This window comes from Bombina bombina, chromosome 4 (assembly GCF_027579735.1).
Source record: "Bombina bombina isolate aBomBom1 chromosome 4, aBomBom1.pri, whole genome shotgun sequence".
Classification (NCBI taxonomy): Eukaryota; Metazoa; Chordata; class Amphibia; order Anura; family Bombinatoridae; genus Bombina; species Bombina bombina.
In genome coordinates this window covers 21,956,692-21,980,792 of record NC_069502.1, presented here as the reverse complement: position 1 = coordinate 21,980,792, position 24,101 = coordinate 21,956,692, and the positions used below count along the sequence as shown (strand labels likewise).

Here is a 24,101-nt window from a genome sequence, read left to right as displayed (position 1 = left end):
TGTGTCTTGTTCAGTGGTGGTTGTCTTTCAGCCTTTCTTACCTTGGCCATGTCTCTGAGTATTGCACACCTTGTGCTTTTGGGCACTCCAGTGATGTTGCAGCTCTGAAATATGGCCAAACTGGTGGCAAGTGGCATCTTGGCAGCTGCACGCTTGACTTTTCTCAGTTCATGGGCAGTTATTTTGCGCCTTGGTTTTTCCACACGCTTCTTGCGACCCTGTTGACTATTTTGAATGAAACACTTGATTGTTCGATGATCACGCTTCAGAAGCTTTGCAATTTTAAGAGTGCTGCATCCCTCTGCAAGATATCTCACTATTTTTGACTTTTCTGAGCCTGTCAAGTCCTTCTTTTGACCCATTTTGCCAAAGGAAAGGAAGTTGCCTAATAATTATGCACACCTGATATAGGGTGTTGATGTCATTAGACCACACCCCTTCTCATTACAGAGATGCACATCACCTAATATGCTTAATTGGTAGTAGGCTTTCGAGCCTATACAGCTTGGAGTAAGACAACATGCATAAAGAGGATGATGTGGTCAAAATACTCATTTGCCTAATAATTCTGCACACAGTGTAATAGCGCACTGTTAATTCTCACGCTACCTTACCTCCATTCTAATAGCGCAGTTAATTCTCACTCTATCTTACCTACACTCTAATAGCGCCTGTTAATTCTCCCTCTATCTTACCTACACTCTAATAGCGCACTGTTAATTCTCACTATATCTTACCTCCATTCTAATAGCGCACTTAATTCTCCCTCTACCTTACCTACACTCTAATAGCGCACTGTTAAATCTCACTATATCTTACCTACACTCTAATAGCGCACTGTTAAATCTCACTATATCTTACCTACACTCTAATAGCGCACTGTTAATTCTCACTTTACCTTACCTCCATTCTAATAGCGCACTGTTTATTTCTCCCTCTATCTTACCTACACTCTAATAGCACACTGTTAATTCTCACTATATCTTACCTCCATTCTAATAGCGCACTGTTAATTCTCCCTCTATCTTCCCTACACTCTAATAGTGCACTGTTAATTCTTCCTCTATCTTACCAACACTCTAATAGCGCACTGTTAATTCTCACTCTATCTTTCCTACACTCTAATAGCACACTGTTAATTCTCCCTCTACCTTACCTCCATTCTAATAGCACACTGTTAATTCTCCCTCTATCTTACCTACACTCTAATAACACACTGTTAATTCTCTCTATCTTACCTACACTCTAATAGCGCACTGTTAATTCTCACTCTATCTTACCTACACTGTAATAGCGCACTGTTAATTCTCTCTATCTTACCTACACTCTAATAGCGCACTGTTAATTCTCGCTCTTTCTTACCTACACTGTAAAAGCGCACTGTTAATTCTCCCTCTATCTTACCTACACTCTAATAGCGCACTGTTAATTCTTGTTCTTTCTTACCTACACTCTAACAGCGCACTGTTAATTCTCGCTCTATCTTACCTACATTCTAATAGCGCACTGTTAATTCTCCCTCTATCTTACCTACACTCTAATAGTGCACTGTTAATTCTCGCTCTATCTTACCTACATTCTAATAGCACACTGTTAATTCTCACTCTTTCTTACCTAAACTCTAATAGCGCACTGTTAATTCTCCCTCTATCTTACATACACTCTAATAGAGCACTGCTATTTCTCACTATATCTTACCTACATTCTAATAGCGCACTGTTAATTCTCCCTCTCTTACCTACACTCTAATAGCGCACTGTTAATTCTCCCTCTACCTTACCTCCATTCTAATAGCTCACTGTTAATTCTCACTCTATCTTACCTACACTCTAATAGCACACTGTTAATTCTCACTCTACCTTACCTACATTGTAATAGCGCACTGTTAATTCTCACTTTACCTTACCTCCATTCTAATAGCGCACTGTTTATTTCTCCCTCTATCTTACCTACACTCTAATAGCACACTGTTAATTCTCACTATATCTTACCTCCATTCTAATAGTGCACTGTTAATTCTCCCTCTATCTTCCCTACACTCTAATAGTGCACTGTTAATTCTTCCTCTATCTTACCAACACTCTAATAGCGCACTGTTAATTCTCACTCTATCTTTCCTACACTCTAATAGCACACTGTTAATTCTCCCTCTACCTTACCTCCATTCTAATAGCACACTGTTAATTCTCCCTCTATCTTACCTACACTCTAATAACACACTGTTAATTCTCTCTATCTTACCTACACTCTAATAGCGCACTGTTAATTCTCACTCTATCTTACCTACACTCTAATAGCGCACTGTTAATTCTCGCTCTTTCTTACCTACACTGTAATAGCGCACTGTTAATTCTCTCTATCTTACCTACACTCTAATAGCGCACTGTTAATTCTCGCTCTTTCTTACCTACACTGTAAAAGCGCACTGTTAATTCTCCCTCTATCTTACCTACACTCTAATAGCGCACTGTTAATTCTTGTTCTTTCTTACCTACACTCTAACAGCGCACTGTTAATTCTCGCTCTATCTTACCTACATTCTAATAGCGCACTGTTAATTCTCCCTCTATCTTACCTACACTCTAATAGTGCACTGTTAATTCTCGCTCTATCTTACCTACATTCTAATAGCACACTGTTAATTCTCACTCTTTCTTACCTAAACTCTAATAGCGCACTGTTAATTCTCCCTCTATCTTACATACACTCTAATAGAGCACTGCTATTTCTCACTATATCTTACCTACATTCTAATAGCGCACTGTTAATTCTCCCTCTCTTACCTACACTCTAATAGCGCACTGTTAATTCTCCCTCTACCTTACCTCCATTCTAATAGCTCACTGTTAATTCTCACTCTATCTTACCTACACTCTAATAGCACACTGTTAATTCTCACTCTACCTTACCTACATTGTAATAGCGCACTGTTAATTCTCACTTTACCTTACCTCCATTCTAATAGCGCACTGTTTATTTCTCCCTCTATCTTACCTACACTCTAATAGCACACTGTTAATTCTCACTATATCTTACCTCCATTCTAATAGCGCACTGTTAATTCTCCCTCTATCTTCCCTACACTCTAATAGTGCACTGTTAATTCTTCCTCTATCTTACCAACACTCTAATAGCGCACTGTTAATTCTCACTCTATCTTTCCTACACTCTAATAGCACACTGTTAATTCTCCCTCTACCTTACCTCCATTCTAATAGCACACTGTTAATTCTCCCTCTATCTTACCTACACTCTAATAACACACTGTTAATTCTCTCTATCTTACCTACACTCTAATAGCGCACTGTTAATTCTCACTCTATCTTACCTACACTCTAATAGCGCACTGTTAATTCTCGCTCTTTCTTACCTACACTGTAATAGCGCACTGTTAATTCTCTCTATCTTACCTACACTCTAATAGCGCACTGTTAATTCTCGCTCTTTCTTACCTACACTGTAAAAGCGCACTGTTAATTCTCCCTCTATCTTACCTACACTCTAATAGCGCACTGTTAATTCTTGTTCTTTCTTACCTACACTCTAACAGCGCACTGTTAATTCTCGCTCTATCTTACCTACATTCTAATAGCGCACTGTTAATTCTCCCTCTATCTTACCTACACTCTAATAGTGCACTGTTAATTCTCGCTCTATCTTACCTACATTCTAATAGCACACTGTTAATTCTCACTCTTTCTTACCTAAACTCTAATAGCGCACTGTTAATTCTCCCTCTATCTTACATACACTCTAATAGAGCACTGCTATTTCTCACTATATCTTACCTACATTCTAATAGCGCACTGTTAATTCTCCCTCTCTTACCTACACTCTAATAGCGCACTGTTAATTCTCCCTCTACCTTACCTCCATTCTAATAGCTCACTGTTAATTCTCACTCTATCTTACCTACACTCTAATAGCACACTGTTAATTCTCACTCTACCTTACCTACATTGTAATAGCGCACTGTTAATTCTCACTCTACCTTACCTACACTCTAACAGCGCACTGTTAATTCTCACTCTATTAGAAGAAATAACCAAAATGACCATGAAGGGTAAGGTTATAGTACTGGGGGACTTTAATTTGCCAGATATAGACTGGAAGATTCCTTCTGCTAGATCAGCTAGAAGCAGGTATATTCTTGAATCTCTGCTAGGGGAATCACTTGAGCAATTACTCAAGGAACCAACTCGTAAGGAAGCTATAGTAGATCTAATACTTAAAAACAGTGATACAGTTTCAGATATGTCTGTAGTTGAGAATTTAGGATCCAGTGATCATCAATCTGTTTGTTTTAGTATTCATGTGCAGGAACTGTCCACCCAGACTAAAACAAAAGTTTTAGACTTTAGAACGGCAGATTTTTCATTAATGGGAGAATACCTAAAAAACTATTTAAAAGGGAAAACTCTTATTACAGGGGTTCAAGAACAGTGGGAATTTGTGAAAGGTGCCATTTTAGATGCAACCGCACACTGTATTAGACATGTCTGTAAAAGTAAAAGAAAGCGGAAACCAATTTGGTTTTCCAAAGAAGTAGCACATGCTGTAAAGACAAAAAAGATAGCTAATAACAATTACAGACACACAAGCAGATGATGATATGAAAATATGGAGACTCCAACAAAAAAAGACTAAGCAGTTAATTAGGAAGGTTAAAGCTCATGCAGAAGAGAGGATAGAACAGTCAGTAAAACATGGGGACAAAACATTATTTAGATATATCAGTGAAAGAAGAAAAAATAAGGTAGGAATAGTAAAATTGAAATCAGTTGATGGTAAAATAATAGAAGGAGATAAGCAGATTGCAGACTGTCTCAATGATTACTTCTGTTCTGTTTTCACAAAAGATTGTGAAGATACAATGTCTACATTAAGGGATGCTACGCAAAATAGAAACAAGCTTAACAGTAATCTTTTTACAGAGGATGAGGTTTTGTTAGCATTATCAAAAATAAATGTTAAAAAGGCAGTGGGTCCTGATAATATTCATCCAAGGGTTTTAAAAGAACTTCGATCAGTGCTAACTGTCCCATTAACTGATCTGTTTAATCAGTCACTATTAACAGGAGCTGTCCCAGATGATTGGAGAATATCAAATTTAATACCTCTTCATAAAAAGGGCAGTAGAGAAGAATCTGGCAACTACAGGACAGTTAGTTTAACTTCAGTAGTAGGGAAATTAATGGAAAGCCTCTTAAAAGAAAGAATTATAACTTACATAAAGACAAACAATTTAGAGGACCAAAATCAGCATGGTTTTACTTCAGGGAGATCATGTCAGACTAATCTAATTGACTTCTTTGATTATGTAACAAAAGTATTAGACAAGGGTGTAGCAGTTGATGTAGCATATCTAGATTTCAGCAAAGCATTTGACACTGTCCCACACAATAAACTAATTCACAAACTGTATCTCCTTGGTCTAGATTCAAAAATTGTGAACTGGGTGGAATGCTGGCTTAAAGGGACATGAAACCCAATTTTTTTCTTTTGTGATTTAGAAGGAGCATGTAATTTTAAACAACTTTCTAATTTACTTCCATTATCTCATTTGCTCCATTCTCTTGATATCACTTGCTGAAAAGCATATCTAGATATGCTCAGTAGCTGCTGATCGGTTGCTGCACATAGAGGCCTTGTGTGATTGGCTCGCACATGTGCATTGCTATTTCTTCAACAAAGGATATCTAAAGAACTGAGCAAATTGGATAATAGAAGTAAATTGGAAAGTTGTTTAAAATTACATGCCCTATCTGAATCATGAAAGTTTAATTTTGACTAGACTGCCCCTTTAAGGACAGAAAACAAAGTGTCTTAGTAAATGGAGTTCATTCAGCAGAGGGGGCTGTTACTAGTGGTGTTCCTCAGGGGTCAGTTCTGGGGCCTGTTTTGTTTAACATATTTATCTGCGATATCAGCAAAGGGCTACAGGGGAAAGTATGTCTCTTTGCAGATGATACAAAAATTTGTAACAGAGTGGATGTTCCAAGCAGCGTAGACAAAATGAGAAGTGATATACAACAATTGGAGAATTGGACAAACGACTGGGATCTAAAGTTTAACACAGCATAGTGTAAAATAATGCATTTAGGGAAGAAAAATCCAAATGTTAATTACAGATTTAATGACACTTTACTGACTGTTACAGATGAGGAACAGGACTTGGGAATTATTATTTCAGATGATTTAAAACTTAGTAAACAATGTAGTAATGCAGCAAGTAAGGCTAGCAGAATGCTTGGATGTATTGGTAGAGGTATTTGCAGCAGAAATAGTAAGGTTCTTATGCCACTTTATAGATCATTAGTTAGGCCTCATCTTGAGTATTGTGTGCAGTTCTGGAGACCATATCTTCAGAAGGATATTAACAAACTTGAATCTGTGCAAAGGAGGGCTACTAAAATGGTACATGGTCTAAAAAATAAAACTTACCAGGATAGGCTCAATGACCTAAATATGTATAGCTTAGAGGAGAGAAGCGAAAGAGGTGATATGATAGCAACTTTCAAGTATGTTAAAGGGCTTAGTAAAACTGAGTCTGTGGGTATTTTACATAAAATGGAAAATTCAAGAACAAGGGGTCATGAGCTCAAGCTAAAGGGTAGTAGATTCAGGAGTAATTTGAGGAAGCACTTCTTTACAGAAAGAGTGATTGATTTATGGAATAAACTTCCTCAAGAGGTAGTAGCAACAAACACTGTGGGGGACTTTAAAACTGCATGGGACAAGCATAAGGCTATCCTACGAACTAGATAAGTTTATACTGTTAGGTAAGGTCGGGCAGACTTGCTGGGCCTATGGCTCTTATCTGCCGTCAATATAACATAATTTATGCTTACCTGATAAATTTATTTCTCTTGTAGTGTATTCAGTCCACGGATCATCCATTACTTATGGAATATATTCCCTTCCCAACAGGAAGTTGCAAGAGGATCACCCAAAGCAGAGCAGCTATATAGCTCCTCCCCTCCACGTCATATCCAGTCATTCGACCGAAACAAGACAAGAAAGGAGAAACCATAGGGAGCAGTGGTGAATGGAGTTCTAATTAAAATTTAGATCTGCCTTAAAAAAGACAGGGCGGGCCGTGGACTGAATACACTACAAGATAAATAAATTTATCAGGTAAGCATAAATTATGTTTTCTCTTGTTAAGTGTATTCAGTCCACGGATCATCCATTACTTATGGGATACCAATACCAAAGCTAAAGTACATGGATGATGGGAGGGACAAGGCAGGAACTTAAACGGAAGGAACCACTGCCTGTAGAACCTTTCTCCCAAAAACAGCCTCCGAAGAAGCAAAAGTGTCAAATTTGTAAAATTTTGAAAAAGTGTGAAGCGAAGACCAAGTTGCAGCCTTGCAAATCTGTTCAACAGAGGCCTCATTCTTAAAGGCCCAGGTGGAAGCCACAGCTCTAGTGGAATGAGCTGTAATTCTTTCAGGGGGCTGCTGTCCGGCAGTCTCATAGGCTAAACGTATTATGCTACGAAGCCAAAAAGAGAGAGAGGTTGCCGAAGCTTTTTGACCTCTCCTCTGTCCAGAGTACACGACAAACAGGGAAGAAATTTGACGAAAATCTTTAGTTGCCTGTAAATAGAACTTCAGGGCATGGACTACGTCCAGATTATGCAAAAGTTGTTCCTTCTTTGAAGAAGGATTAGGACATAATGATGGAACAACAATCTCCTGATTGATATTCCTGTTAGAAACTACCTTAGGTAAAAACCCAGGTTTAGTACGCAGAACTACCTTGTCTGAATGGAAAATCAGGTAAGGAGAATCACAATGTAAGGCAGATAACTCAGAGACTCTTCGAGCCGAGGAAATAGCCATCAAAAACAGAACTTTCCAAGATAAAAGCTTAATATCAGGGGGCGTGTCCTAGCAGCGGCTGAGAGTAGTCGCATGTTTCATAAGCTCTGGGAGAGGAGACAATAATCCGCCGATTATAGGTCAGAATATACAGCAAACATCTACAAATTTTGTGAAATAGTAATTCATCTTCTACACCCTGCTGTGTTTATGACCCTTGGGCTGAAACTGGACAAGAGAGGCCTGCAGCGGCGGCTAAACTTGCAGGCAGCGTCCCCCCCCTGGATCTCCGGGGTGTCTTACCAGAGCTGGCCACCTGCTATCGTTAAAACATCACTTTGGACTCTACACAGCCCTATTTATTGCACAGAGGGAACGTATACTACTATACGAGACACTCGTATTGGAGTGAACTCAGCCACTAAAAAATATCATAATGGAGGTCAAGGCTCTTTCGGAATTGTTGGGCTCCCGCTTTGCCAAGCTAGAAGCTATGATGCAGGATTTAATTGACAGAGCACCTTCAGAACGTGAATTACAGCTCCTTATCAATCGGATCAAAGGGTCTGAACCTGAAGACTCATTGGCCCATCCACCCACAATAACAACGGTTGGAACAGTCTGGCAACATAGCGAATCTGGCCTAATTTATACAAATAATATATCTGCGTGTGGACTTTCTTCACAGCGACTTAACAAGAATGCATCAGTGCCTGAACAACGCCGCACTACAGATAACCATAGGGTACCTGAATCTGGACCGAAGACAAGAGATAAAGATGAATATCGACACCAGACACTGATGCTTCCAAGGCGGGAACACACCATTTGCCAATTCATATTGGAATCCACCCTACATTACTATCAGGATCTAGACACCGACATGCAGTGGGTTTGCGGGGGTGAGTCGGGTCCCGGCCCTCTCAGACAGCAAGGAAGCACTATAGCTGCAGAGCCAAGTAAATTGTTTCAACCCACTGTTTCAGATGGCACACGGGAGTTTACACTCTGTGACAAAGCACCTAATAAACTGCCTGGCACCACACGTTACTTTTGCCATACAATGTCTCTGAGTGATCATTTGAATGTGGGCCAACCTGACCCTATAAAAATGTGTGCTGGTGACCCACCGGTGGTCATTTTGGCGGACATTAAAGTCGACTCATTCCTGCAGATCAGTTTTGAAGGGGGTTAGGTTGCTCACAAAGGACTACTTGGTGCAGATAAGTAACGGTCAAAGTTGAATAAAATATGTAAAGTTCAAGTTTGTTTTCTATGTTTGTGTGTCCCCTTCAAATGCCTATATTAGAGTCTGATATGCATGTATTAGTTAAAGGGTAGTTGGCACGTTAGCCCCCTTTTTTAATATTATATTAAATGGCTCATTGCAATATCACTAAAAGTCTCAGATCTTGGATCAAATGTTTTATGACCCTGAATTACTATTCTTGGCTTCTAGAAGGCTCTGTGATCTTAATAATACCTTCATATATCCCTGATAGCTCTCTGTGGGGGTTTGGGGGGCCCTTAAGGAGACTCAATCTTACAATTAGAGAGGGATTATAAATATAACATGTATTGGCTCTGGACTGAAACAAAATATAACGAGGCTGGCTCCCTTCCGTGGCCCGCGGCCGGGGCGGAGTTGGGGCTCTCAGTATAAAACCATAAGCCTGACATAAAAAGAACCATATATTCAGAGGGCTTTTTGAGAGAGACTATGAATAGCTTTACTTCTTGAGAAACATCACCTAGATCCAAGCCCCTGATACAACATGCAATGTTTCTTATAAAGAGCAGAATCGTAGTTAAGGGAGAAATATTTGTAGCTCTCTGATTGTTCATGTGTTTGCTTTATAAAATGGTATAGGCCAAATATCTGTCACTGTGTGAGTTCTGTTACAAGGTTGAGACCAGCTTTGGGTTAAGTATGCATGACTATCAAAACTTATATACAGCTGTATAACACAATCTTTTGACTTTTTCTTTAATGCATACTGTTTTGTTATTTTTTTTCCTTGATTTTATATGCTTAATTTAAGCCCCTGGACAATTGTAAAGACAGATAATAAGGCCCAAGAGTGGCCTGCAACAGTGTAATTAGGGGCTGAAAAAATGAGGACTCTCACTGCTTTTGTACATCAAATGTATGTTATTGCTGTTTCTGTATGATTTGTACACATTTAATTATTCTTTTCCTCAATAAAAACTTAAAAAAAAAGAACTTCTGCCAGACGTTTGTGTAAAAGGATAGACAGGGCAGAAATCTGTCCCTTTAACGAACTAGCAGATAAGCCCTTTTCTAAACCCTCTTGTAGAAAAGACAATATCCTAGGAATCCTAACCTTACTCCATGAGTAACTCTTGGATTCGCACCAATATAAATATTTACGCCATATTTTATGGTAAATTTTTCTGGTAACAGGTTTCCGAGCCTGTATTAAGGTATCAATAACCGACTCAGAGAAGCCACGCTTTGATAGGATCAAGCGTTCAATCTCCATGCAGTCAGCCTCAGAGAAATTAGATTTGGATGATGGAAAGGACCCTGAATGAGAAGGTCCTGTCTCAGAGGCAGAGACCATGGTGGACAGGACGACATGTCCACTAGGTCTGCATACCAGGTCCTGCGTGGCCACGCAGGTGCTATCAGAATCACCGATGCTCTCTCTTGTCTGATCTTGGCAATCAGTCGAGGTAGCAGCGGAAATGGTGGAAACACATAAGCCATGTTGAAAACCCAAGGGGCTGCTAGAGCATCTATCAGCGCCGCTCCCGGGTCCCTGGACCTGGATCCGTAACAAGGAAGCTTGGCGTTCTGGCGAGACGCCATGAGATCCAGTTCTGGTTTGCCCCAACGATGAATCAGTTGAGCGAAGACCTCCGGATGAAGTTCCCACTCCCCCGGATGAAAAGTCTGGCGACTTAGAAAGTCCACGCCTGGGATGTAGATCGCTGACAGGTGGCAAGAGTGAGACTCTGCCCAGCGAATTATCTTTGAGACTTCTAACATCGCTAAGGAACTCCTGGTTCCTCCTTGATGGTTGATGTAAGCCACAGTCGTGATGTTGTCCGACTGAAATCTGATGAACCTCAGTGTTGCTAACTGAGGCCAAGCTAGAAGAGCATTGAATATTGCTCTCAACTCCAGAATATTTATTGGGAGGAGTTTCTCCTCCTGAGTCCATAATCCCTGAGCCTTCAGGGAGTTCCAGACTGCGCCCCAACCTAGAAGGCTGGCATCTGTTGTTACAATCGTCCAATCTGGCCTGCGAAAGGTCATCCCCTTGGACAGGTGGACCCGAGAAAGCCACCAGAGAAGAGAATCTCTGGTCTCTTGATCCAGATTTAGTAGAGGGGACAAATCTGAGTAATCCCCATTCCACTGACTTAGCATGCATAATTGCAGTGGTCTGAGATGCAGGCGCGCAAATGGTACTATGTCCATTGCCGCTACCATTAAGCCGATTACTTCCATGCACTGAGCTACTGACGGGCGTGGAATGGAATGAAGGACACGGCAAGCATTCAGAAGCTTTGATAACCTGGACTCCGTCAGGTAAATCTTCATCTCTATAGAATCTATAAGAGTCCCCAGGAAGGGAACTCTTGTGAGTGGTAATAGAGAACTCTTTTCCACGTTCACCTTCCACCCATGCGACCTCAGAAATGCCAGAACTATCTCTGTATGAGACTTGGCAATTTGAAAACTTGACGCTTGTATCAGAATGTCGTCTAGGTACGGAGCCACCGCTATGCCTCGCGGTCTTAGCACCGCCAGAAGTGAGCCCAGAACCTTTGTAAAAATTCTCGGGCCGTAGCTAACCCGAAGGGAAGAGCTACAAACTGGTAATGCCTGTCTAGAAAGGCAAACCTTAGGTACCGATAATGATCTTTGTGAATCGGTATGTGAAGGTAGGCATCCTTTAAGTCCACTGTGGTCATGTATTGACCCTCTTGGATCATGGGTAGGATGGTTCGAATAGTTTCCATTTTGAATGATGGAACTCTTAGGAATTTGTTTAAGATTTTTAGGTCCAAGATTGGTCTGAAGGTTCCCTCTTTCTTGGGAACCACAAACAGATTTGAATAAAAACCTTGCCCTTGTTCCGTCCGCGGAACTGGGTGGATCACCCCCATTACTAAGAGGTCTTGTACACAGCGTAGAAATGCCTCTTTCTTTATTTGGTTTGCTGATAACCTTGAAAGATGAAATCTCCCTTGTGGAGGAGAAGCTTTGAAGTCCAGAAGATATCCCTGAGATATGATCTCTAACGCCCAGGGATCCTGGACATCTCTTGCCCAAGCCTGGGCGAAGAGAGAAAGTCTGCCCCCCACTAGATCCGTTTCCGGATAGGGGGCCCTCTCTTCATGCTGTCTTAGTGGCAGAAGTAGGTTTTCTGGCCTGCTTGCCCTTGTTCCAGGACTGGTTAGCTTTCTAGCCCTGTCTGAAACGAGCAACAGTTCCTTCCTGTTTTGGAGCGGAGGAAGTTGATGCTGCTCCTGCCTTGAAGTTACGAAAGGCACGAAAATTAGACTGCTTGGCCTTTGATTTAGCCCTGTCCTGAGGAAGAGTATGACCCTTACCTCCAGTAATGTCAGCAATAATTTCTTTCAAGCCGGGCCCGAATAAGGTCTGCCCTTTGAAAGGAATATTAAGCAATTTAGATTTAGAAGTCACGTCAGCTGACCAGGATTTAAGCCATAGCGCTCTGCGCGCCTGGATGGCGAATCCGGAGTTCTTAGCCGTTAGTTTGGTTAAATGTACAATGGCATCAGAAACAAATGCGTTAGCTAGCTTAAGTGCTTTAAGCTTGTCCATAATCTCATCCAATGGAGCTGTGCGAATGGCCTCTTCCAGAGACTCAAACCAGAATGCCGCAGCAGCAGTGACAGGCGCAATGCATGCAAGGGGCTGTAAGATAAAACCTTGTTGAACAAACATTTTCTGAAGGTAACCTTCTAATTTTTTATCCATTGGATCCGAAAAAGCACAACTATCCTCCACCGGGATAGTGGTACGTTTAGCTAAAGTAGAAACTGCTCCCTCCACCTTAGGGACTGTCTGCCATAAGTCTCGTGTGGTGGTGTCTATTGAAAACATTTTCCTAAATATCGGAGGAGGGGAAAAGGGCACACCGGGTCTATCCCACTCCTTGCTAATAATCTCTGTAAGCCTTTTAGGTATAGGAAAAACGTCAGTACACACCGGCACCGCATAGTATCTATCCAGCCTACATAATTTCTCTGGAATTGCAACCGTGTTACAATCATTCAGAGCCGCTAATACCTCCCCTAACAATACACAGAGGTTCTCAAGCTTAAATTTAAAATTAGAAATCTTTAAATCCGGTCTCCCTGGATCAGATCCGTCACCCACAGAATGAAGCTCTCCGTCCTCATGTTCTGCAAACTGTGACGCAGTATCGGACATGGCTCTCACATCAGAGCTATCGCGCTTGCCTCTTAATTCTGGCAATTTAGATAATACCTCTGTCATAACAGCAGCCATGTCTTGCAAAGTGATTTGTAAGGGCCTCTCTGATGTACTTGGCGCCACAATATCACGCGCCTCCTGAGCGGGAGGCGAAGGTACTGAAACGTGAGGAGAGTTAGTCGGCATAACTTCACCCTCATTGTCTGGTGATAATTTCTTTACAGATAAAGACTGACTTTTATTTAAAGTGACATCAATACATTTAGTACACATATTTCTATGGGGCTCCACATTGGCCTTCAAACATAGTGAACAAACAGATTCATCTGTGTCAGACATGTTTAAACAGACTAGCAATGAGACTAGCAAGCTTGGAAAATCCTTTCAAATAAGTTTACAAGCAATATAAAAAACGCTACTGCGCCTTTAAGAAGCACAAAAAACTGTCACAGTTGAAATAACAATGAACCAAATCAGTTATAGCAACCAAATTTTCACAGTAAATGTATTAAGTTAGCAAAGTATTGCACCCACTAGCAAATGGATGATTAATCCCTTAATACCCAAAACGGATAATCAATTTAACAATTAACGTTTTTATCACAGTCAAACACACTGTCACAGGTCTGCTGTGACTGATTACCTCCCTCAAAATGAATTTTGAAGACCCCTGAGCTCTCTAGAGACGTCCTGGATCAAGGAGGAAGAAGCAGGAAGACTGTGACTGAATTTTTACTGCGCAAAAAAGTGCTAAAATAGGCCCCTCCCACTCATATTACAACAGTGGGAAAACTCAGTTAACCTTTTCTATGCAGAAATATACGTCAGCCATGTGGAAAAAATCATGCCCCAAAAGATTTATCACCAAAGTACCTCACAAAAATGAATAACATGCCAGTAAACGTTTTAAACATACATTTTAAAAGTTATGTAGTTATATCAATAAGCCTGCTACCAGTCGCTTCTACTGCAGTTAAGGCTCATATATTACTTCAGTATTAACAACATTTTCTTAGTCAGATTCCATTCCTTAGAAAATTACTTACTGCACATACATTCATCAGCCTGATACCAGTCACTACTACTGCATTTAAGGCTGTACTTACATTACATCGGTATCAGCAGTATTTTCTTAGTCAATTCCATTACTTAGAAAAATATTTTACTGCACATACCTCATCTGCAGGGAACCCCGCATGCTATTCCCTTTCTGAAGTTACCCCACTCCTCAGAATGTGCGAGAACAGCCAGTGGATCTTAGTTACTTCTGCTAAGATCATAGAAAACGCAGGCAGATTCTTCTTCTAAATACTGCCTGAGAGAAAAAACAGCACACTCCGGTGCCATTTAAAATAACAAACTTTTGATTGAAGAAATAATTAAGTATAAAAACTCCACACTCCTCTCACACCTTCCTACTATGTTGAGTGTTGCAAGAGAATGACTGGGTATGACGTGGAGGGGAGGAGCTATATAGCAGCTCTGCTTTGGGTGATCCTCTTGCAACTTCCTGTTGGGAAGGGAATATATCCCATAAGTAATGGATGATCCGTGGACTGAATACACTTAACAAGAGAAATCTATGTTTCTATCTTACCTACACTCTAATAGCACACTGTTAACTCTCACTATATCTTACCTACACTCTAATAGCGCACTGTTAATTCTCACTCTATCTTACCTACATTCTAATAGCGTACTGTTAATTCTCACTCTACCTTACCTACACTCTAATAGCGCACTACTAATTCTCGCTCTATCTTACCTACAATCTAATAGCACACTGTTAATTCTCCCTCTATCTTACCTACACTGTAATAGCGCACTGTTAATTCTCACTCTATCTTACCTCCATTCTAATAGCGCACTGCTAATTCTCACTCTATCTTGCCTACACTCTAATAGCGCACTGTTAATTCTCACTCTACCTTTCCTATACTCTAATAGCGCACTACTAATTCTCGCTCTATCTTACCTACACTGTAATAGCGCACTGTTAATTCTCACTATATCTTACCTACACTCTAATAGCGCACTAATTCTCACACTATCTTACCTCCATTCTAATAGCGCACTGTTAATTCTCGCTCTACCTCACCTCCATTCTAATAGCGCACTGTTAATTCTCACTCTTTCTTACCTACACTCTAATAGCGCACTAATTCTCACACTATCTTACCTCCATTCTAATAGCGCACTGTTAATTCTCGCTCTACCTCACCTCCATTCTAATAGCGCACTGTTAATTCTCACTCTTTCTTACCTCCATTCTAATAGTGCACTGTTAATTCTCCCTCTATCTTACCTACACTCTATAGCGCACTGTTAATTCTCCTTCTATCTTACCTCCATTCTAATAGTGCACTGTTAATTCTCACTCTTTCTTACCACCATTCTAATAGCGCACTGTTAATTCTCGCTCTATCTTACCTACATTCTAATAGCGCACTGTTAATTCTCACTCTATCTTACCTACACTCTAATAGTGCACTGTTAATTCTCGCTCTACCTTACCTACTCTCTAATAGCGCACTGTTAATTCTTACTCTATCTTACCTACACTCTAATAACGCACTGTTAATTCTCGCTCTATCTTACCTACTCTCTAATAGCGCACTGTTAATTCTTACTCTATCTTACCTACACTCTAATAGCGCACTGTTAATTCTCGCTCTATCTTACCTACACTCTAATAGCGCACTGTTAATTCTCACTCTATCTTACCTCCATTCTAATAGCGCACTGTTAATTCTCGCTCTCTTACCTACACTCTAATAGCGCACTGTTAATTCTCACTCTATCTTACCTCCATTCTAATAGCGCACTGTTAATTCTCGCTCTATCTTACCTACAATCTAATAGCACACTGTTAATTCTCCCTCTATCTTACCTACACTGTAATAGCGCACTGTTAATTCTCGCTCTATCTTACCTACTCTCTAATAGCCCACTGTTAATTCTTACTCTATCTTACCTACACTCTAATAACGCACTGTTAATTCTCGCTCTATCTTACCTACTCTCTAATAGCGCACTGTTAATTCTTACTCTATCTTACCTACACTGTAATAGTGCACTGTTAATTCTCGCTCTATCTTACCTCTATTCTAATAGTGCACTGTTAATTCTCGCTCTCTTACCTACTCTCTAATAGCCCACTGTTAATTCTTACTCTATCTTACCTACACTCTAATAATGCACTGTTAATTCTCGCTCTATCTTACCTACACTCTAATAGCACACTGTTAATTCTCACTCTATCTTACCTCCATTCTAATAGCGCACTGTTAATTATCTCTCTATCTTACCTACACTCTAATAGCGCACTGTTAATTCTCACTCTCTTACCTCCATTCTAATAGCGCACTGTTAATTCTCGCTCTACCTTACCTACACTCTAATAGTGCACTGTTAATTCTCCCTCTATCTTACCTCCATTCTAATAGCGCACTGTTAATTCTCGCTATACCTTACCTACATTCTAATAGTGCACTGGTAATTCTCCCTCTATCTTACCTACACTCTAATAGCGTACTGTTAATTCTCACTCTATCTTACCTCCATTCTAATAGCGCACTGTTAATTATCTCTCTATCTTACCTACACTCTAATAGCGTACTGTTAATTCTCACTCTTTCTTACCTACATTCTAATAGCGCACTGTTAATTCTCACTATACCTTACCTACACTCCAATAGCGTACTGTTAATTCTCACTCTATCTTACCTCCATTCTAATAGCGCACTGTTAATTCTCGCTATACCTTACCTACATTCTAATAGTGCACTGGTAATTCTCCCTCTATCTTACCTACACTCTAATAGTGCACTGTTAATTCTCGCTCTATCTTACCTACACTCTAATAGCGCACTGTTAATTCTCCCTATATCTTACCTACACTCTAATAGTGCACTGGTAATTCTTCCTCTATCTTACCTACACTCTAATAGCGCACTGTTAATTCTCGCTCTACCTTACCTACACTCTAATAGCGCACTGTTAATTCTCGCTCTACCTTACCTACACTCTAATAGTGCACTGTTAATTCTCCCTCTATCTGATCATGTGGGAAGGTTAATATTTAATATCCACATTGCCTCTGTTTTTGGGCCACCAAAAAGGGTTTACATAAACAAATTCTACTAGATTGGTTCCCCTTTTTGGGTCTTTTTAAGTGAAGCCTCTGTTATGTAAAATGTTCAGCAGCAGCTTGGTCTTCTTTTGGGATAGTTTTTGAAAGGAAAGTCCTACAGTCTTAGTGGCTGGCAAATAGGTTTCTGCCTGAAATTTTTTCCCTCCCATTTAATCGTGACCTTTAGAGCTTGGGTGTTAGATCCTAGAAGTAATGGCTTGTGGACTCTCACCACCTTAGAAAAGAAAACAAATGCATGCTTACCTGATAAATGAATTCCACAAAACCCGCCCGTATATAGTTTCCAATTGGCAGCAGTTTCAGTTTGCACCTCCTTTATTCTGCTTTTGCTTTCGCTATTTTTCTCGGCTATACATTAGAGTGGGATACCAGAGAGGTGAGAGGGATTAAAAGCTTGTGAAATTGTGGGTATCTTTTCCTACTCCTAGTGGGCATGTATTGAAACCAAGGAGTAATGGCTTGTGGACTCTCAGCACCATGAAAGAAACTAATTTAGCCGGTAAGCATACATTTTGTTTTTCAACAAGGATACCAAGAGAATAAAGCAAATTAGATGAGTAAGTTGGGAAGTTGTTTAGAATTGTATGTTCTGTCTGAACGTTTGGAACGTAGTTTCACGTCAATTCAGTAGTTAACAGAAAGCAGGACCAGCTTCTCACACCAAATAGAAAATTAAATGATAAAATAAGAGAAAATAGCAAAAGTAATTTTATTGCTAAAGTGATGACAACAGTATTCAGGCAGTAACAAAAGGTACAGTTATAAGATATTGCATCAGTAAATCAAGTTAATGACCAACACAAAACGGCTATGTGCAGAGAGAAAACTAAACCTTGTGTGACTTACTGATCATCTCCTGCACAACAGTAAGCCCCTTACTCAGTCACTAATGCTGATACCAAAAAGTGTAAACTTATTATCTATGATTTATCGGGATCTAGGTATTTATTTAAAAAAAAGTGCCTCTGAGCCTAAAAAGTGATGCTAAATATTTATATTATACATGAACCATTTGTAGCCTTGGACCTACAGTACAGAATACCAGTTAACAACACAGAGATGCCATATTTGGTTCCTTTCTCGGAAGCAACTGTAATATGCAGCTCATTGTTATGGTGGACATTAGGTTCTTGGTAGATAATAAGACACTTTCTATAGAATAATGCGGATAAAAACAAGGATCTTAAAATGGAAGTTGGGGTCTATAAATATAACCTCGTTGTTTGTAATTGAATACAATTCTGTGCTTTCTAAAAACGGTCTCACAAACATTTCCTTAGTGTATCTGCTGGCAGTAGAAAAGTGGGTATAAGCACGTGTCATGTCTCTGCTGGCGGCAGACAAGCGGGTATCACGCCTCTGCTGGCAGCAGACAAGTATTATGTCTGCTGGCGGCAGACAAGCGAGTATCACACCTCTGCTAGCGGCAGACAAGTGGGTAAAAGGAATTGTCACGTCTCTGCTGGCGGCAGACAAGTGGGTAAAAGGAATTGTCACGTCTCTGCTGGCGGCAGACAAGTGGGTAAAAGAAATTGTCACGTCTCTGCTGGCGGCAGACAAGTGGGTAAAAGGAATTGTCACGTCTCTGCTGGCGGCAGACAAGTGGGTAAAAGGAATTGTCACGTCTCTGCTGGCGGCAGACAAGCGGGTATCACATTTTTGCTGGTGACAGACAAGTGAGTATCACACCTCTGCTAGCGGCAGACAAGAGGGTAAAAGGAACTGTCACGTTTCTGCTGGCGACAGACAAGCGGGTATCACGCCTCTGCTGGCGGCAGACAAGCGGGTATCACGCCTCTGCTTGCGACAGACAAGCGAGTATCACATCTCTGCTGGCGGCAGACAAGCGGGTATCACATTTCTGCTGGCAGCAGACAAGCGGGTATCACATCACTGCTGGCAGCAGACAAGCGGGTATCACATCTCTACTGGCTACAGACAAGCAGGTATCACATCTCTGCTGGCGGCAGACAAGCGGGTATCACATCTCTACTGGCAGCAGACAAGTGGGTATCACATCTCTACTGGCAGCAGACAAGCGGGTATCACATCTCTACTGGCAGCAGACAAGTGGGTATCACATCTCTACTGGCAGCAGACAAGCGGGTATCGCATCTCTACTGGCAGCAGACAAGTGGGTATCACATCTCTGCTGGTGGCAGACAAGCGAGTATCATGTCTCTACTGGCGGCAGACAAGCGAGTATCATGTCTCTACTGGCGGCAGACAAGCGAGTATCATGTCTCTACTGGCGGCAGACAAGCGAGTATCATGTCTCTACTGGCAGCAGACAAGCGAGTATCATGTCTCTACTGGCGGCAGACAAGCAAGTATCATGTCTCTACTGGTGGCAGACAAGCGCGTGTCACATTTCTGTTGGCAGCAGACAAGCGGGTGTCACATTTCTGCTGGCAGCAAACAAGCGGGTGTCACATTTCTGCTGGCAGCAAACAAGCGGGTATCACATTTCTGCTGGCAGCAAACAAGCGGGTGTCACATTTCTGCTGGCAGCAAACAAGCGGGTGTCACATTTCTGCTGGCAGCAAACAAGCGGGTATCACATTTCTGCTGGCAGCAAACAAGCGGGTGTCACATTTCTGCTGCAAGCAAACAAGCGGGTATCACATTTCTGCTGGCAGCAAACAAGCGGTGTCACATTTCTGCTAGCAGCAAACAAGCGGTATCACATTTCTGCTGGCAGCAAACAAGCGGGTGTCACATTTCTGCTGGCAGCAAACAAGCGGGTGTCACATTTCTGCTGGCAGCAAACAAGCGGGTATCACATTTCTGCTGGCAGCAAACAAGTGGGTGTCACATTTCTGCTGGCAGCAAACAAGCGGGTATCACATTTCTGCTGGCAGCAAACAAGCGATGTCACATTTCTGCTAGCAGCAAACAAGCGGTGTCACATTTCTGCTGGCAGCAAACAAGCGGGTATCACATTTCTGCTGGCAGCAAACAAGCGGTGTCACATTTCTGCTAGCAGCAAACAAGCGGGTATCACATCTCTGGCAGAAGTCCCTTTCTGAATAAATAGGACCATTTTGTCATTCCGCTCATCTAGCTGTTTATAATGTACTTAACATTGTTCTTCTCTTTACTGTGTATTAGTGAGGTTGGTCCCACTGACAGCTACAGCTAGACACTTGCACCGGATGAGGGGCTATTTTCAGGTTATATTTTTAATATCCTATTTACTTACATCATACTATCCTAAAATGGCAGTAAACATATATTCTTTACCATGTGACTAGCTCACATGACCAGACCGTGTGACTAGCTCGGATCACCAAACCGTGTGACTCGCTCGCGTGACTAGCTTGCGACTGACTTTATAAAGTGACATTCTAATGTAAAAATAAAATGTTCTATTTCATAAAACCATTTTATTTTTAAACAAGTTCTATTTGGCAAAAATCAAGCAGACTGGATGTGAAATACCTTGTGGACATTCATTGGGGCTGCCTCCAATAGGAAAAAATGGAATTTGTTAGGAAACTTCCCTGGGGAGAGCAGAGGGCACAGGTTATAAAGTAAATCCTGCAGCCAATACAGGTTAGATGTCTCTTCAGTGTGTCGTATCTCACAATCACCTTTGCTTCCGTATACATGTGTTTTTGTATTAAAAAGGTAGGAAGTGTTTTGCATATTTTGATATTGAGGATAATCTACGCCCATAGAACACCCCTGCCCACTAGAGAGGACAATCTACGCCCATAGAACACCCCTGCCCTCTAGAGAGGAGGGGAACTCATTTTACAGTAAAGAATAAAATAATTTAAGTTATAAGTATGAATCTCACAGAGCTTTTTGCATCTGCAGTGGTGTTTTAAGATTTTTAATGTGGGCATGAAATATTTTTTTTCCTGAATAAGTTCAATTAAACATTTTCTGTGAAAATTGAATTTTATAGAACAATTCTACGATTTAAGAATATCATTTTTATTTCCACATTTAGGGATAGATTACAAGCGGGCTCTGTTTATCACTCCCATTCGCACGTAAACCCTGCTAGACTTTGGGTTTTTGAACGCATATTACAAGTTGAAAGTAAAATGTTTTCGCAAGAGCGCTAACCAGACGTGCACAAAATCAAAATGAATGCTGATAAATTTATTTCCGGGTATGGTGAGTCCACGACGTCCTCAATTACTGTTGGGAATATCACTGTTGGCCAGCAGGAGGAGGCAAAGAGCACCACAACAAAGCTGTTAATTCTCACTCCCCTTCCCACAATCCCCAGTCATTCGACCAAAGGAAAATGGAGAAAAACAGAATTTATGCTTACCTGATAAATTACTTTCTCCAACGGTGTGTCCGGTCCACGGCGTCATCCTTACTTGTGGGAATATCTCTTCCCCAACAGGAAATGGCAAAGAGTCCCAGCAAAGCTGGCCATATAGTCCCTCCTAGGCTCCGCCCACCCCAGTCATTCGACCGACGGACAGGAGGAAAAATATAGGAGAAACCATATGGTACCGTGGTGACTGTAGTTACAGAAAATAATTCATCAGACCTGATTAAAAAACCAGGGCGGGCCGTGGACCGGACACACCGTTGGAGAAAGTAATTTATCAGGTAAGCATAAATTCTGTTTTCTCCAACATTTGTGTGTCCGGTCCACGGCGTCATCCTTACTTGTGGGAACCAATACCAAAGCTTTAGGACACGGATGAAGGGAGGGAGCAAATCAGGTTACCTAAACGGAAGGCACCACGGCTTGCAAAACCTTTCTCCCAAAAATAGCCTCCGAAGAAGCAAAAGTATCAAATTTGTAAAATTTGGCAAAAATGTGCAGTGAAGACTAAGTCGCTGCCTTACATATCTGATCAACAGAAGCCTCGTTCTTGAAGGCCCATGTGGAAGCCACAGCCCTAGTGGAGTGAGCTGTGATTCTTTCAGAAGGCTGCCGTCCGGCAGTCTCATAAGCCAATCGGATGATGCTTTTAAGCCAAAAGGAAAGAGAGGTAGAAGTTGCTTTTTGACCTCTCCTTTTACCAGAATAGACGACAAACAGAGAAGATGTTTGTCTGAACTCTTTTGTAGCTGCTAAGTAGAATTTTAGAGCACGGACTACATCTAAATTGTGTAGCAAACGTTCCTTCTTTGAAACTGGATTCGGACACAAAGAAGGTACAACTATCTCCTGGTTAATATTCTTGTTGGAAACAACCTTTGGAAGAAAACCAGGCTTAGTACGCAAAACAACCTTATCTGAATGGAACACCAGATAGGGCGGAGTACACTGCAGAGCTGATAACTCTGAAACTTTTCTAGCAGAAGAAATAGCAACCAAAAACAAGACTTTCCAAGATAATAACTTAATATCTATGGAATGTAGAGGTTCAAACGGAACCCCTTGAAGAACTGAAAGAACAAGATTTAGACTCCAGGGAGAAGTCAAAGGTCTGTAAACAGGCTTGATTCTAACCAGAGCCTGAACAAATGCTTGAACATCTGGCACAGCTGCCAGTCGTTTGTGTAGTAAGACAGATAAAGCAGAAATCTGTCCTTTTAGAGAACTCGCAGATAATCCTTTATCCAAACCTTCCTGCAGAAAGGAAAGAATCTTAGGAATTTTTATCTTATTCCATGGGAATCCCTTGGATTCACACCAACAGATATATCTTTTCCATATTTTATGGTAAATTTTTCTAGTCACTGGTTTTCTGGCCTGAACCAGAGTATCTATCACAGAATCTGAAAACCCACGCTTTGATAGAATCAAGCGTTCAATCTCCAAGCCGTCAGCTGGAGGGAGACCAGATTTGGATGTTCGAATGGACCCTGAACAAGAAGGTCCTGTCTCAAAGGTAGCTTCCATGGTGGAACCGATGACATATTCACCAGGTCTGCATACCAAGTCCTGCGTGCCACGCAGGAGCTATCAAGATCACCGAAGCCCTCTCCTGTTTGATCCTGGCTACCAGCCTGGGAATGAGAGGAAACAGTGGAAACACATAATCTAGGTTGAAGGTCCAAGGTGCTACTAGTGCATCCACTAGAGTCGCCTTGGGATCCCTGGATCTGAACCCGTAGCAAGGAACCTTGAAGTTCTGACGAGACGCCATCAGATCCATGTCTGGAATGCCCCATAATTGAGTCAACTGGGCAAAGATCTCCGGGTGGAATGTCTGACGACTCAGATAATCCGCTTCCCAGTTTTCCACACCTGGGATGTGGATCGCAGATAGATGGCAGGAGTGATCCTTCGCCCATTGTATTATTTTGGTCACTTCTTTCATCGCTAGGGAACTCCTTGTTCCCCCCTGATGATTGATATACGCAACAGTCGTCATGTTGTCTGATTGGAATCTTATGAATCTGGCCTTTGCAAGCTGAGGCCAAGCCCTGAGAGCATTGAATATCGCTCTTAGTTCCAGAATGTTTATCGGTAGAAGAGACTCTTCCCGAGACCATAGTCCCTGAGCTTTCAGGGGTTCCCAGACCGCGCCCCAGCCCACTAGGCTGGCGTCGGTCGTGACAATGACCCACTCTGGTCTGCGGAAGTTCATTCCCTGGGATAGATGGTCCAGGGTCAGCCACCAACGGAGTGAATCTCTGGTCTTCTGATCTATTTGAATCACTGGAGACAAGTCTGTATAGTCCCCTTTCCACTGTTTGAGCATGCACAGTTGTAATGGTCTTAGATGAATTCGCGCAAAAGGAACTATGTCCATTG

The 24,101-nt window shown here is 41.4% G+C and overlaps 1 long non-coding RNA gene across 1 annotated transcript; it reads right to left on the bottom strand.

The window, feature by feature from the left end:
• Nucleotides 1-2,206: 2,206 nt before the first annotated feature.
• LOC128655216 (uncharacterized) lies at nt 2,207-3,896 on the bottom strand. Its single transcript, XR_008401727.1, has 4 exons — nt 3,829-3,896; nt 3,205-3,286; nt 2,784-2,825; nt 2,207-2,241 (listed from the first exon to the last, which is right to left on the bottom strand). It is a non-coding gene; the product is annotated as an uncharacterized LOC128655216 (long non-coding RNA).
• Nucleotides 3,897-24,101: the final 20,205 nt, after the last annotated feature.